Source organism: Falco biarmicus, chromosome 7 (genome assembly GCF_023638135.1).
Source record: "Falco biarmicus isolate bFalBia1 chromosome 7, bFalBia1.pri, whole genome shotgun sequence".
Lineage (NCBI taxonomy): Eukaryota > Metazoa > Chordata > Aves > Falconiformes > Falconidae > Falco > Falco biarmicus.
The window spans coordinates 42,883,830-42,898,548 of record NC_079294.1 but is presented as its reverse complement, the minus strand read 5'-3'; the positions used below and the strand labels follow the sequence as shown (position 1 = coordinate 42,898,548).

The window sequence follows — 14,719 nt, the reverse complement described above, 5'->3', positions numbered from 1 at the left end:
TCTATTACAGAAATGGCCATATATTCACTGGAGAGAAACCATGGAGCTCTCTCCTGACGAGCACCCTTCAGTGGTATGAAAAGCTGCATCAACAGCTCTTTCAGGCTGAACAGTGACACACATGGGATTGACAAGCAAATTTTAGGAGGCTAATCCTGCAACTAGTTTTACACACATCAGGTGAGACTTCAAAGAGGAAAGCCAGCTGCTGATGAAAAGGCTGGAGAAAGCTCCTGCTTTCGCAAATGGCAGAGAGCAGCGTCTGGACTCGATTACCTGTGTAAAAGCCAGTTCCCACCTCCACATAATCAGCAAAGCTGGACCCAGACTGGCAAGAGGCTGAGAAAAATGCACTGGAAGCTGCTCTGCGTGGATGCAGAACTACTCACTCTTGGTTGCCATGTGCCAGTTCGCCCTGTTTCGATCCAAGTCTCTGCCCTGATAGTAGCAGCCAGCTTTTTACACCAACTGGTTTTCGATACACAGTTTTCCCAGAGCCCCTGGGCTAACAGCAGATTTCTGAGGGAAGAGGAGGATAATAGTTAAATTTATTGGAGTAAACTGGTGCTCAGTAAAATGGAGTAGTAATATAGCTGAATAAATAAAGCCATTAGGAATATGTGATGCCTTTTTTCATTACACAAGTACCTTTCCAGCAGCGTTTATATAGCATAACTGGCCATGGCATAATCCCCTCAGACCCACGCGAGCTCTGCCTGAGCAGCCAACTAAAATGTTATTATATTAGCCTGGTGCTGATTCACAGTCAATATATTCTACTCCCAGGGGGCTTTTCTGCTGTGGCTCAGCACTGCATGAATGCAGGCACACAGCTTTTGGTGGGCATGGAGCACGGGCAAGAGCTGTCTGCAGTATCTCAGTGCGTGCCACACCGGAATACTCAGACCTACCTGCAGTGCACTATGCAGGTGCATGTCTAGGCTGATCTTTAAGTTACAAGAATCCTAATCAAAACAAGAAACGTTTCGATTTGTCATGCTCAAGTCCATCATAATCTGTGCCTTTGCTTTGGCCCAGCAAAGTTTAAAGCACCTGCACAGCATGAATGTAAAGCCCTGCCAGTCGGTGCCGGCAGTATTTCGCTCCCAAGGAGAGCTGCACTATGCAGCTTCACCAGTTGAATGGCACTGGACGGCTGGTAAAGCTCAGGACAACCTCCAACCTCTTGGCTGTCCCTCAAGCTGTATTATCTCTGCAAACATGCACTTCCCTTAATCTCTGTGTAATCTTTCCCCAGACAGCAATCAAAAAACAGTTCCATGTCTTTTCCCTGGCTTCTTTTAGCTGCGCATTTTGCAGCCTCCCCTCCTTGTGCCAACACTCCATACATTTTGTCCTGCGCTTCTTTTTTTAATGAAACTTCGTACTCCTCTGTCAGCTCTGCTCTTTACACAAAAGAATTGCAGGTGAAATGCTCTTTTTCCCTCTCCACCTTGTGCAGCTTTATTCACATGCCTGAAGAGTCCTTGTGGAAGCAAGCTCTGATCCCAGCCCTGCATGGCTTTTAAACGGTCGCCTCTACAAATTTCTACCATCTCTTCTTACCTCGCTGTGCCCACAAGCCAGAGCAGATGGCTGCAGCACAGGAGCAATGCGAGGGGGGGTCTTGGTGCCAGGGCTGTTTCCTGACCTGCTGCAGGTCTGCATGCACAAAGGGATTTCAGTACGATGGCTGCCAGCGCGTACAAGCCCCGGCAGAGGAAGCATCACCCAGATGGGTATGTCAAAGTGACAGCCTGGGGCTGCTGTGGGAGGCAGCTGGACACCTCTCCCGGCCTTGCCCAGCCTCAGAAGCCAGGGCCACCTCCTGCCCACGAGGGCCCTGCCCTTCTCCCAGCCCTTGGAGATACCCACTATGGAGGCTGTGGCTCTTGGTCAGGGTAAGATTCGATATGCTTTCTGTAGGGTCAGTATTTCTGTTAGATATCCCTCTTGAAAGCTTCTCTCCTGCCATCTTCAGGATTATGCTCTTTGGTTTTATGCCTTTGTGAAATACTTCTATGCTAAACATGGGAAATATGCATGCTGTGGTGTGATGGTTTTTAACGTTTTGGTATAGTTAGAGGACGTGTATAGGACTGACATCAATTTTCCAGCACAACAAACAAACAAACATTGTTATAATCCTATATTCTCAATGATTTTCCCCTGAGTGTGGTTAGACCATATGGGGAGAAGTATGAAAACAGCTTTTGCAAAGCATCAATTTTGTTTTATCAAGGACTGTGCTGGCAGCTTACACCTCATATTTTAATTGTTCGCAGTAAGGAAACATAAGTGGATTCAATGCAATTATATTTTTCTATGTGGGTGCCAAGGTTCCTGCATCTGAAAGGCTAAGTGGAAATTATTCATAAATGCAGGTATTCATTGATAACAGCTTTTCTAGTGCTTTTCACCCGCTATCTACAAAGGAAATCAGTGTCCTTATTTCCCTGTTATTGGTACAGAATCACAGAGAGGAAAAAGAACTAGATAAGGTTTATGCCTGCTAACAACATAATAGCTTGCAGAGCTGCTAAAGACTTCGGACTTGGCTTGACTTTATTTGGAGTTAAGAGAGCCCTGAAGGCCCATTAAGCAACTATCAACCTTGACCTAAATAATTTCTTTACATTTCAATCTATTTATTGCCTTTACTGAGAGTATTTCAACACTAAGAAAGGAAGCTGCATTTTAATTCTATTAGCAGTGTCCCACAGGCTTCTCAAAACTCATTTCAAACATTTTATGTCCTTGCCAGGATACAGACATGTTCAGCTTTCAGCACTGAACCACGTGCAAGCTCCATGACTCCAAAGGGATGCGTGAGCATGATGCATAAAGAAAAGTCCTTGCAGAATCAGAGCACTGGTCAGAGTCGTCACTAGAAATTAAACATCTCATGGTGAGGTACTACAAAGAGGTATTTTTTTGTAATTATGCATTTGGGAATATAGTGTGGCTGCTTTAATTCGGAGATCATTTTATACCGAGAACCTACACAGACTGCCCTGTAAGAAATAACCCTTAAAGTAAAAGACAGAACTTTCTAACTATTTAAGTGCCACCCAGATTCATGCATACAGGCTTCCTCCATCTCTGCATGAAATGAGTATTTATATTAGTAACTGTATGTGGTCAACAAAGCAGCTGAAGCCACAAGGCTATAAATTACTATTTATACAAACTTTTCAAATTTCAGGTTTTTGAACCATTTAAGCCAAAATACATAAATCAAGCCAGATTTGTTGAACACATGGCTCAGGTTCAGTGATACAGATCATAAAACTTAGGCAGCCTTACAGAGAATCTGATCTGAGTTTCAGATTTGTGATTTACACTGGTTTCAGGTTTTTTTCCAAGTATTTTGCATGTCCTAACAAATACAACTGCATTTTAGTTTTCAGACTGTCAGGATCCTTCATGCACCAATACACTCTGTAACCTCTTTCCACTGTTCTGAGGGATTTGGCGTCCATGTTCAGGACCAGCTCTATAACCTGGAACAAGCCTGCAGGGAAAAGAGCTATGAGAAGTCTCCTCCAGGCTGGGCTATGCCTGACCTTGGACCTGACCCTGCCCTTGCCTCCTTGACTTGCCTTCCTGGTTTCACTGTGGCCCTACCTCCTCGCTGTGGCTTTGCCCCACCATCCTTGGGCTGCTATCACCAGGGCTGCTCTGCTCAGCCTGTTAGGGTGCTGCAAGTATGCACCCCAACAAACACCCAGCTCACATTAAGAGAGCCTAACACCTGGCTTTTCCAAGCACTCGTTTCAAAGATCAAACCGGCTTGTTAAGTTACAGATAAAAACTACTGCACCTTCACTAAAAGTCTTGCAGGCAGTAGTCATTTAGTTAAACAGTAGGGTCTGCCACTTGGGTGAAATTTGCCAGGATTTCACTGAACGTGACATGCAATAGCACCATGATGAACAGTCTCTTGCACCATTTAGATGCCTTTTTTTGTGAGGGTTTTGTTGGAGGGCAGTGATTTTGTTGAGCTAAGAAGGTGTTTTTATTAAATCTATACGTGAAATAGGGCTGTAAGTCATTGCTAAACTGTGTTTGTCTTGCTCTCTCCGTTATTCTTTGGACACAACACAGAGTAAGCTGCTACTAGCGTGAACACCAAATCTTGCGGACTCAGAGGCTGGAACTTTCTCTAGAGCAGGAAGGGTAAGCTCCATTTACATACTGGACAATATGCAGAAATCTGCGATTCTATCTATGAAGCTTTAACATTTCAGTTAGGTTTCGTTTATGATTGTGCTTGTGTAAACGACATTGGTTAATTATTTTCATACTCATCCAAGGATATGTCTTCAAGCAACCGCATCACTCTGACTTTTGTGTCTCCAGTTTCTTAATGAAGTCCAAGCTCACCAGGAAAAACACGGGGAAGTCCTGCCCTAGGTAGGACTTACAAGCCATATCCCACAAAGAAATGACTCTACTAAGGGAGTGATTCTGTCAGGATTTTTATTTCCCCCAGAACAAATCCAATTTTACCCTTGTTATTCTCATTCTTAGGAAGACTCTGCCAGTGCTTTTCTTCAGCTGGCACTTAAAGGGTGAGGAAAATATGGTGAAATGTAGTAATATGGCCCTGATACTACCATATGACCAGATGTGTGAGCACTCCCAACAGTGCTGGTAGGATTAAAGAGTAGGACAGAAGTGGTTGTACAGTTTGTGGCTGCAGAAGCTCTGTCAGACACAATAAGTACACAAAACCAAAAAGAGTTTTAAGAGTTCTGACTGCACACATGGGTTAAGTATCAACCAAACAAATACAGGAGAGAAAGCAGACAGAGCTAATGATAACAAAGCATATTAAAAGAGGTGTACAGACATATATATACATTTATATCTACATATACAGAGATGGAAAGCAGGACAGTCATAAGGCAAAACCACATTACAGAAAGTACGCATTTTCAACCTACAAGAAACAAGGAGAAAATGATCTGATTAGCCAAAAAACCTGCAAAATTTAAGATGAAGTGAGCATGACAACTCCAGCCCCCTCATGAATAGTGTTTTGTCTTCCTTTGTTGTCTGGCTAAGCTGGTTGTAAAAGCCCCTTCATCAGCAGTATGTAATTTCTACACAATAAAGGTGCAAAACTAAACAGTCCTTAGAACACTCAGGCTCTTAACTGATGAACCTACATTGCAAGTTCTTCCAGTCCTGTTTAGTTTCTTTTTTTTTTTTTGAAATACAGTGATCCAAAAGATATGCAGCCTCCCACTTCCTCCAAAATTAGTAACTTCTTTAAAAAATGCTTCTTTTACTATACATCATATTATATTGCTTGCCTTTCAGCAGGCACAGCAGATCATGAGGGTGCTGTTAGAAAACGTACAGTCAAACTAACGAAGAGCTCCTGGATCCTAAAGTTACGCTTTGAGCGCAGTTGCACCATAGCTCTGTGAATCAGCAGTCTTGCATTCTTGACCAACTTCTACCATTTACATATCCTGACTCCAAATCTACAGCTGCTTTTGTTGCATGACTAATCTCACCGAACTCCAAGGGCAGGACTCAGGGGGCCTCCAATACAAGTACTGCAACTCCCAATACCTGTTGATTCAGATCACCTATGCTCCCTTTTCAGCCAAAACGGTTAAGCTCCATCAAATGCAGATCTCCTACATCCCAATCACATGCACTCTCTTGCTAGATCTTTTTCTAGCCCTCTGTATTTTACAGCCAACAGTCTAAATTCAAGAGGAGGGACAGAAGATGCAATGCCATGGATTAAGCAATAAGCTAGTGACTAGCAGCCTTCTGAGTCACGAATGGGTTGCATCCCATCAGGCCAAGGTGAAACTGAATTTAGATTTCCCACTCCCTAGTTGACTATGTTTACTAAGCTGCTATGGGAAGGAGAAGCTCTGGTGCTTCCCTTCCCTCATCCTTTTCACAGAAGCCTGTGGTTTCTCTGTGGACTCAGCACTACGAGACTCTGAGCACGCATAGCAGAGTAGGCTTCTCCAGGAATTCAGGTGGAATATAGACACGTGTTTGCTGTGCTCCTGATCCATGGCAGGATTCAGCCAAGAGCCTGGCCCTACCTGTCACTGCCACCTGTGCAGTCATGGGCATTCCAGTTTAGTGAACTAGGGAACTGCCAGGACAAATGCGTAGGTGGTAGGAATTTTTGCATGCCTCTAGGGTCAGACAGCTGCCACAGCAGGAGATGACAGGTAGTTTTCTTGAACTTGGCCAAATGAATCCATATAAGTTCCATTTCTGGTGCCCAAAGTAAATACTGTAGAACTTATCCATTGGGACAATGCACCTTTTTAAGGACTTGGATGTCTGAGAGCAATCCCATGTATTTTAACTCATCACTCCTAAAATTTTAATTAGTTACTTCATGATGATACTTTAAGGGTTAATTTACATTTGAGGAAATATCACGTACACCCACATAATTCTGAGCACTTTTTGTGTAATTAAGAAAAGCAGCAATGTTCATGCTATCCTGAGAGTGAGAGCCTGCAGAACTACCGGTTACATTCAAAATACTTGTCATACAGGTTCTGAATTGCCCTGGGATGCATGGGCTGCATTACCTGGAACAGGGTGCAGCGGTAAGGCAAGCAAGTTGTTCCCAGTACCATCACATGTGTTGAGCACACCTGGCCTTTTCCTGAGAACCTCCCCACGACTGGGATCACGTAACATCCCGAAGACAGAAGACTGAGGGAGGTGGCTCATTGGCATCTTCAGCAGATTGGAAGGAGAAGGCTCTTGGTGATGTTGTGGATATTCTCAATTGACCTGCAACAAACAGCACCATAGCGAGAGTAAATGAATATTGGCTATCACATTGTTAAAAGGGCTTAGAAAGGTTCTTCCCAGCCAAGAGCTCTGACCACTAGGCATTTACATCAAAAGCAGGCCTCCTATCCTGCAACAAAGTGAGATCTACCCAATTATTTATAAAAATACTCATGACTGACTACCACCGGTAGATCCTGTATCACACATAATTCAAGGTATCTCTCTTCTAGTTCCGTGTGAGGTGTGGGATGGAATTTCAGAGCTGTCCTCACATTTGGTTTGTTATCAGCCTACTCCAAACAGCTCTCTCATCAGCCTGTAGACTTTCCGGTCTGTCTGGCAAGGGATCTGCCTTTTCTGATGGATTGCAGAAGGAGCATAAGGGCTTAATTTTGCTCTCTAGATTGTAGTTTGAAGGGTAGGAGTTAAAACGAAAATACTACAGTGCTTAATATACACACACATATTTTTTTTATTGGCTGCAGATCAGATCTTCATTCAAATGTGGATGACCTCATTTGTAGTAACAGCCATGGTTACAAATGGTGCTCCTGAAACCCAAGAGAATTCATAATTAGTATGAATTAGGAACATATTCCTCCAATTGTGGCTTCTTTTCCACCTCTGAATAGAAAATTAACAAATGTTATCAGAAAGAACCCCAGGGAAGCTTTCACTCCTCCTACTCTAATGGCAAGCAACTTGACACACCCTTGAGGATGAATCAGCTCCATTTCATAATCTTGGCACTGTGGTTTTCTAAGAAAAAAAGTCCAGAACTGATTAAAACATGCGTCTGTGCATGCAAAGGCAAATTCCCATCTGCTGTGTATCTTATACTTCGTATCCTAAGTCTCTCATCCTATCAAATCTGTCTTCCCTAGTCATTTATATGGCACATACATGGTCTTGCCTAGTTTCCTGCAAATGAACATTTGAACCTGATGGTAGGATTTGAACATGCTACCTTTCTCCTACCTTTCATGTCCTAGGACATCATGTGGTAAACTCTCTGCTCCTGCTATTCAGGTTGACTCCCATGATTTCCTTCCCATTAGTGTAGTGTGGGGTGCAACCCTTTGATGAGTTTGAGTAATCAAAATGGGTCTAGCCTCTTGAAAAGGCACTTATTTTCTGTGAAGCTGTAACTGTCAGGATGTGATCACCCTGTCTCGGAGTCCTGGGTGCCTCCCAACTCTGCAATGCCCCATGGAGAGGCTTGCTTTCATCCTTGGACTGGGGATATGCGCTTTGAACTGGCCCATCAACGAGTGGGTTCTGCCGCAGCTGCTCTCAGCATGCTCCAACAAGAAGCTTCCCGCTGCCAAGAGTTCTCAGTACTTGTCTGCCCCTGCAGCACAGCTGGCTTGCAGACATGGATGTAACTCCCACTCTTGCACACAAAATTCGATCTAAAATGCAGTAATTGCAGTTGATGCAAGTCAGCATGAAAGAACTTACTCCCTTCTTAAATGACAAATATCTTTAAGGGATCTGCAGAAATTACAGTGATAAAATGGCTGCTAGTATTGTATAATCACCAAAATTCACAATGTATGAAAGAAGGAACCCTCTAATGCTGGGCTTTAGGTTAATGAAAGCTATGTGCAAGTTTTGGCATTTTATTTTTTTTTTACTATATCGCTCCTCTGCTTTCTTGCTAGTAGCAATATTTAGCTATAAAATAATGCAGTGATGGTACCCAAACAGGTGCATGCCTTGGGTTAGTGCCTTGTCTCTTCCATAGACAAATGGAGTGGATAATAAAGGAGAGCATGGGAATGAAGGCACAGTCAGCTATTCCAAGTAAAAACAAGCCATCCTATGATTTAATCCCTAGTAGCCACAGTGAAGAAATACCTTCCAGAAATCGGTTTCACCCACAACTAGGCATCATTAACCCAAGCTTTTGAAAAAGCGGGAATCTAAACCTCTTCCTCCTCTTTGATTTCTTGTTTCTGAAAAAAGAGCAAGCAAACCCTACCCACCCACAATGCAGCCATCCTCTCCCCTGCCTCCCTAAATGTAACTGTTTTCAATTCCAAATCCTGGGATGACGAGGCAAAAAGACCAAGGATTTGTTGTTGCTTTAGGATTTGTTAATCTCTATAGACACCACAGGGGGAAAAAAATACCTCCATTTTCTCACCATATAGACAACAGATGACAAAATTAGAAAATTAAAATTACGGGAACGTGGGAAAATGGAAGAAATGGAAGTATAATGAAACTGCTATCAAATGTGTATCTCTTTCCCAGTTGAGAAATGAAGGGGGTGGTAACTATACATTCCAGTCCCTCACAGAGCTGTTCTGAGGAGTTAATGAATGTAAGACACAATCATGCTATAAATGAGGACATACAATAATTTAAAATAATGTAAAAAATGGAACAATCTCATTTTTAACACAATAGAAACACTCCTTAAATAATGTTACCTTTATCTGAATTATGTTTGAAATGGCAGGTGACATAGATTTAAGTTCATAGATGAATGAAAAGACTATAATTGCATTCCTGAAATGACTTTACAGAGGAGATCCTATCACTGCAGTCACTTTTATTACTTAGTTTCAACTTTTTTATTCTTTTTTGTTATAACAAATCACAACACTGTACACTTTGCATCTGCATACAATTAACCTGGTCAATACAATTTTGCACCTTTCCAAGATTACGCGCCAATATAGACACGTGGAGAAAAAAGAAAAAACAACCCAAACAGCTGGGCAGATTCTGAAACGATGAGCGTACTTGGCCCTCATCTAAATGAGGTGGCAATATAATAAGAAGTATATCTTGTGACATGAGAACATGTGCTCCTGTGGCCCCCAGTGCTAAAATAGCAACACACCAAAGCCACCTGATTCCATTCCCTGGAAAATCCAGGCCTGTAACTCTGAAGCAAACTACCCACGACTTAAACAAAGCCTGTACTTTCTGCTTCTGTTGCTCGTGGGACTATAGCCAAGTGAGTGTTATTTGGGCCTTCGTGTTTCAGTTTAGCTAGTCTGCCAACAGATCAGATTTCTGAGGCGCCCAGTGTCCTTCCCCTATCATACCAAATGCTACAGCAATTCAATACTTGTGTTAGTATTAATACCTTTATTATTATTAATAATGTTATTGATATTAATATTAATAAATTAATGAATTGTGAACAATTTAACAAATTTACAGAAGTAAATAATACAGGGAAAGGGTTAGAAAACCAAACAAAAACCACAAAAGCACTCCCGTATGGAACTTTGAACATTATCCTGCAGAAATAAATCCATAACCAGGCTAAACTGAAATCAGGGGATTACAGCAAGTCATCGAGCTCATATTGCAGTTGGTAAAGTTTTTAGCACAGCAATCAGAGTACCAACAAAAAGAGACAAGATCCAAGCCTTATTCTTTCCAAACCACAAACTTTTTTTAACCCATGGAGAGTAGCATAGCTGTTAGACCTTACCTAAAAGAAGTGCTCAACTGGCTCATTAAATACACTTTTACTAAAGACAGCTAAGTTCTTTTAAGTTCTATTGAAAAAGCTGGAATTCATGAGCGGTAACTTGTACAGAGATAAGCTGTATTTTAGTATCTTACATTGTTCACTAAGAAAGTACTGTGCAGAACCCAGCACTGTCCAAGTACAGCGTAAGCAAGTCAGAAAGCCTTCAGCACGTTCTTTCTCCCACTGCTGTAACAGAACATTAGCACTTGCCCAGTGTTCCTGCACTGTGCTATTGCAATAGCTCATACTCACGAACAAATTAAAGCACTCTTTCATTTTTGCTTAGAGTAATATGTATTAATTGGAAGTAAAATACATTTCCTTATTCTCCCATCTACTTTTCAAGACGAAATCTTACAATAAATACACTCTTGCCTTCTCAAATCTGGATACTCAACTCACCAATTACTTCAAAAAATAATGATAAACCTAGTATGATTAGCACTAGGTTTTATTCATTTGCATTCAAAATTATCTCAAATGAAGCCTTCCTCTAACTCTAGGCACTTTAACATCATTAATAATATAACAAAACCCTAGCAGCATTGGAATGATTATTTCAACAGCAAACTAACCATTCAGACCTCTACAGATACTCCTTTCCATCCTTCATTCACCAGGAAATAATTTTAATTCTCTTCACAAAATGCTATCAAACAGACGTCTTTTGCACAAAAAGATGACCAGATCCAAGCTATTTCAGATGATGACAGAAGACAAGTCCCACAGTCCTGGACAATGTCCTGCCACCTGCTCCTTCAGAGCCAGAGGGAAAAACAACTGGCTGCTGTTGACTCAGATAAATTGGTCTCCAGTTGTTTGAAGATTTACAAGGCAGAACCAGTACCTTAAATACACGCAGTAACCAGTGGTGACCCAAACAGATGCCAAGCAAGATGTTCTGCTTCAAAAAACAGCTCCTGGTTCTGCTCCTGTCCCTTGGGCAGGGTGATCACGGCAGATCACCTCACTTGCCATCGATTCCCACAGCTGTCTTGTCAAATAGGTACAGTCTGTGGGAATGCGGCTGCAAGCACCCTGGTTTGCCAGACATCCTTGAAAATGCCTGTGTTGCGGGTGTCATGCTCAGACAGCACTTCTGCAGCAAGCTGCAACGTATTTCGAACAGCTTTGGGGCCATCTATGGCAGACAGTACAATAAAACACATTTTCTGGAAAAGTTCTGTTAGAGGGTGTACTCTACACTCCTCTTGGAATGCCCACTGCAGTTGTCACTTACTTCAACGCACAAAGGTAATTCAAAAGCTACTCTAGTATTAATATCATGTAATTTTTGCACCAAGTTCAAAGTCAAGGTAAACAAGTTTCAACCACACACACAAACACTTTCTACTTTTTCAAGTTACCAGGTACATACCATAAACAAGTCTTGCTTTATCCTTTGTAATCTCTGCAATTTTTTTCCCCTGTACAGTTATTCAGATCTCATTCCAGAACTCCGCATCAAGTTAATTAACAGATTTCAGTTTGTACTGTGTTGAAGGGGAGACTGTTTGTGGCTTGACTCTGGGAAAATGCACAAAAGAAGGTGGCAGCTTGTTTTTCAGCTCCTCTCTTTACTTTTTCTGCTCAAGAGCCAGGGAAGTATGTAAATTAGGAAGCACATGTATCTTGCAGGATTAGCATCACATGTTTCTCAGAAGGCAGGGAAATGACAGCACACTTTCCATTCTTGAGACAGAAAAATTGATCATGTACCCTTTCAGGGGTGGTGTTTTCACATTTCTCTGCCAAGCTGCTGATCTGAAATCTTATTTATATTTCATTCATCCCTTTTCAGTAATAGCAGCTCTGCCACTGGTAATATAATTGTTTATATTATGATAACGCCTTAAGTGAGGTTAAGATTGTAACATGCAAGCACACACAACATACAAATATATGTAATGTACAATATAGGAAATCTATCAGGCTTAATTTGGTGCAGTTACCTGAGCACTCTGGATAATAAACCTCCAAGAAATATTTCACAGTGTGAACATCAATTATGTAAAACTGCCCCAAGGCCAAGAGAATCAGAATGTACCAAATGAATTTTCTTGTAAGGATCTATTCCCTTAGAAATTTAAATGAAAATGCAGATAAATATTTCCAAGTAATCCCAAGAGTGTAAATTTAGGAAGCAAAAGGCCAAAACCTTTAGATATTGTCTTAGCAAGTATATTCTGCAACCAAAAACTTCATTTAGATCAGCTTTTTTATGGCTTATAGGTATTTCAAGACAAAAACAATAATTTTATTCTAATGCTCATGGTTATTAACGGAATGTCTTCTGGCATTTAAAATTTAAACCATGATGGTCCCACTAGATTAACCTGACACTATGCATCTCACGGATCATCAGACTTCAACCTGTATTCATCCAATAAAATAAAGCATAACTTCTGCTCTGCTAAAAAATAATTTTCAGAAATACATATAATTTTCATCGGAAGACATAAAACGATGGAAAATCCTCAGCTTCTCTTGGGAATGTGTTCTGGTGGTTAACCATGTAAAAATGCGTGTCTTATTTCCTATTTGAATTTGTCTGGCTTTTGCCTCTGGCCATTACTTCTTATTATGCCTTTCTTCAAGTAGATTAAAGAGCCCTTTCATATCCTGTACTTCCCCCTAGGAACGTTCCTATACACCACAATCAAGTCACCTCCCTATCTTCTTTTAGATAACTTTTGACAGCCTGAGCTCTTAAAATCTCCCAGTGTAATGTATTTTCTACAACCATCGGAGCATTTTCCTTCACTCTTTTGCTCTCTCATATTTTCCAATGTGCTTCTTAAAATCCAAAAATCAGAACTGCATGCATTATCCTGTGGATGGCATTGCTGAGGCTAAACATGAGATGTAAAATACACATTCCTTTTTTTACACGTTGATTAATCCTTTTCTGCCACAGCAGCCTACAGAAGAGCCCTTATCTGATTGTTTACTTATTCTGACCCTTAAATCCTTCTCAAAGTCATTACTTTTCCAAGCTATAGCTTCTATTGTCCAGTTACAGTCTCCACGCTTGGTTCTTAAGATAGACAACTTTATAGTTGGCTAGATTAAAATTCACTGAGTATGAATGGGCTGCTTCTACCAACCATTCTGATCAGTGCCTCGTCCTTCATCACTATTTACAACTCTATTAATCCTGGAGCTGAATTTTTGCAGCAGCAGGTTTAGATCTGCTTCCAGATCATTGCTAAGAATGTAGGACAACACAGAACCTACTACCGGAACCTGTTTAGACACCACCTCTTCCAGCTGAGTTCTCCTACAGACTTACTCTTCTTGAGAACTGGCAGCAAATTCCATTTGCATGGTTTATTGACGCTGCATGCACCCAATGTTAATGAAGATACCATGCAGCAGCAGTAAGTCTGAGTCAAGTACCTCCTCAAAACAGTATCAATAGCTACTTTTAATACAATGCTGTGTAGACTTGATTACATTCCTTCGTTTCAACTTTTTATTATTTGAATTCCAGATGCTCAGATGCTCTATTTTGGTTAGGACAGCCATCAAGCTAACTAGTTGCTTGGGTCATACTGATCACCCTTTTCAAAAACGGCACAAAGCAGCACATTTATCACTTGTTTAACCTCCTAATTTTAAGATCTGAACACACTGGAGTGTTAGCAAGCCATAGATCAGCACCAGTTGGACAGGCACAAGCATCAGCGAGCACCTGTGACCAAATCTCATGTTTCTCATGGCATTTCCAGGACGGAAACCCCTGCAACTGTGGCCTGTCAAAGCACCTGACTGCAAATTTTCTGGCCCTGCTGAAATTTAAGCCATGCACCCCCACGCCGGCGGGGGTGTGGAACCTCCTCCTGACCACGGAGAGCTGGGGTAAGGCACAGGCCCTTCCCTCAGGCCCAGGAGAAGCCTCCCCGAGCGGCCGGCTGCTCCAGTCCCTGCGGGTAACTGACTGCCTCCGCCGCTTACCCGGCCTCACCGGTGGGGCTCAGACCTCTCACGGCCTCTGCTTGAAACCACCGTTCCCTCTCGCGTGCACACCACCAGATTCAGGCTCCTGGGGCCGCCCCGGACAGCAGGGCAGGCGGAGGGCCGGGGCGGCCGGGCGCAGGCCGCGGGGGTGCTGGTGCCGGACAGGGTGGCCAAGGCGAGGGGTGCAGCAGCTCACCCTGAGCCAGAAGGACGGGCTCGCCAGGGGGCGGCCGGGCCGGTGAGCGTGCTGCAGCCGGCGAGAAGGAAGCGCCCCCCTCACCCGCCGCTCCCCTCGCCGCCGCCCGCGGCCGCCTCCGCGCCTCACGCTCGAGGCCGAGGCACGCCGCCCGCTGCCTCCCGCAATGCCAAGTCCTGATTGGTTCCCTCTGCCAGCGGGGGCGGGATCGGGAGAGACCCACGGCCAATCCGCGCCGCGATGAGGTTTCCCGGGGGGTCCCCGCGCGT

At 42.8% G+C, this 14,719-nt stretch overlaps 1 long non-coding RNA gene across 1 annotated transcript; it reads right to left on the bottom strand.

Annotated features, from left to right (window-relative positions):
• On the bottom strand, positions 1 to 14,623 carry LOC130152025 (uncharacterized). Its single transcript, XR_008822856.1, has 3 exons — positions 14,252 to 14,623; positions 6,585 to 6,792; positions 1 to 519 (listed from the first exon to the last, which is right to left on the bottom strand). It is a non-coding gene; the product is annotated as an uncharacterized LOC130152025 (long non-coding RNA).
• Positions 14,624 to 14,719: the final 96 nt, after the last annotated feature.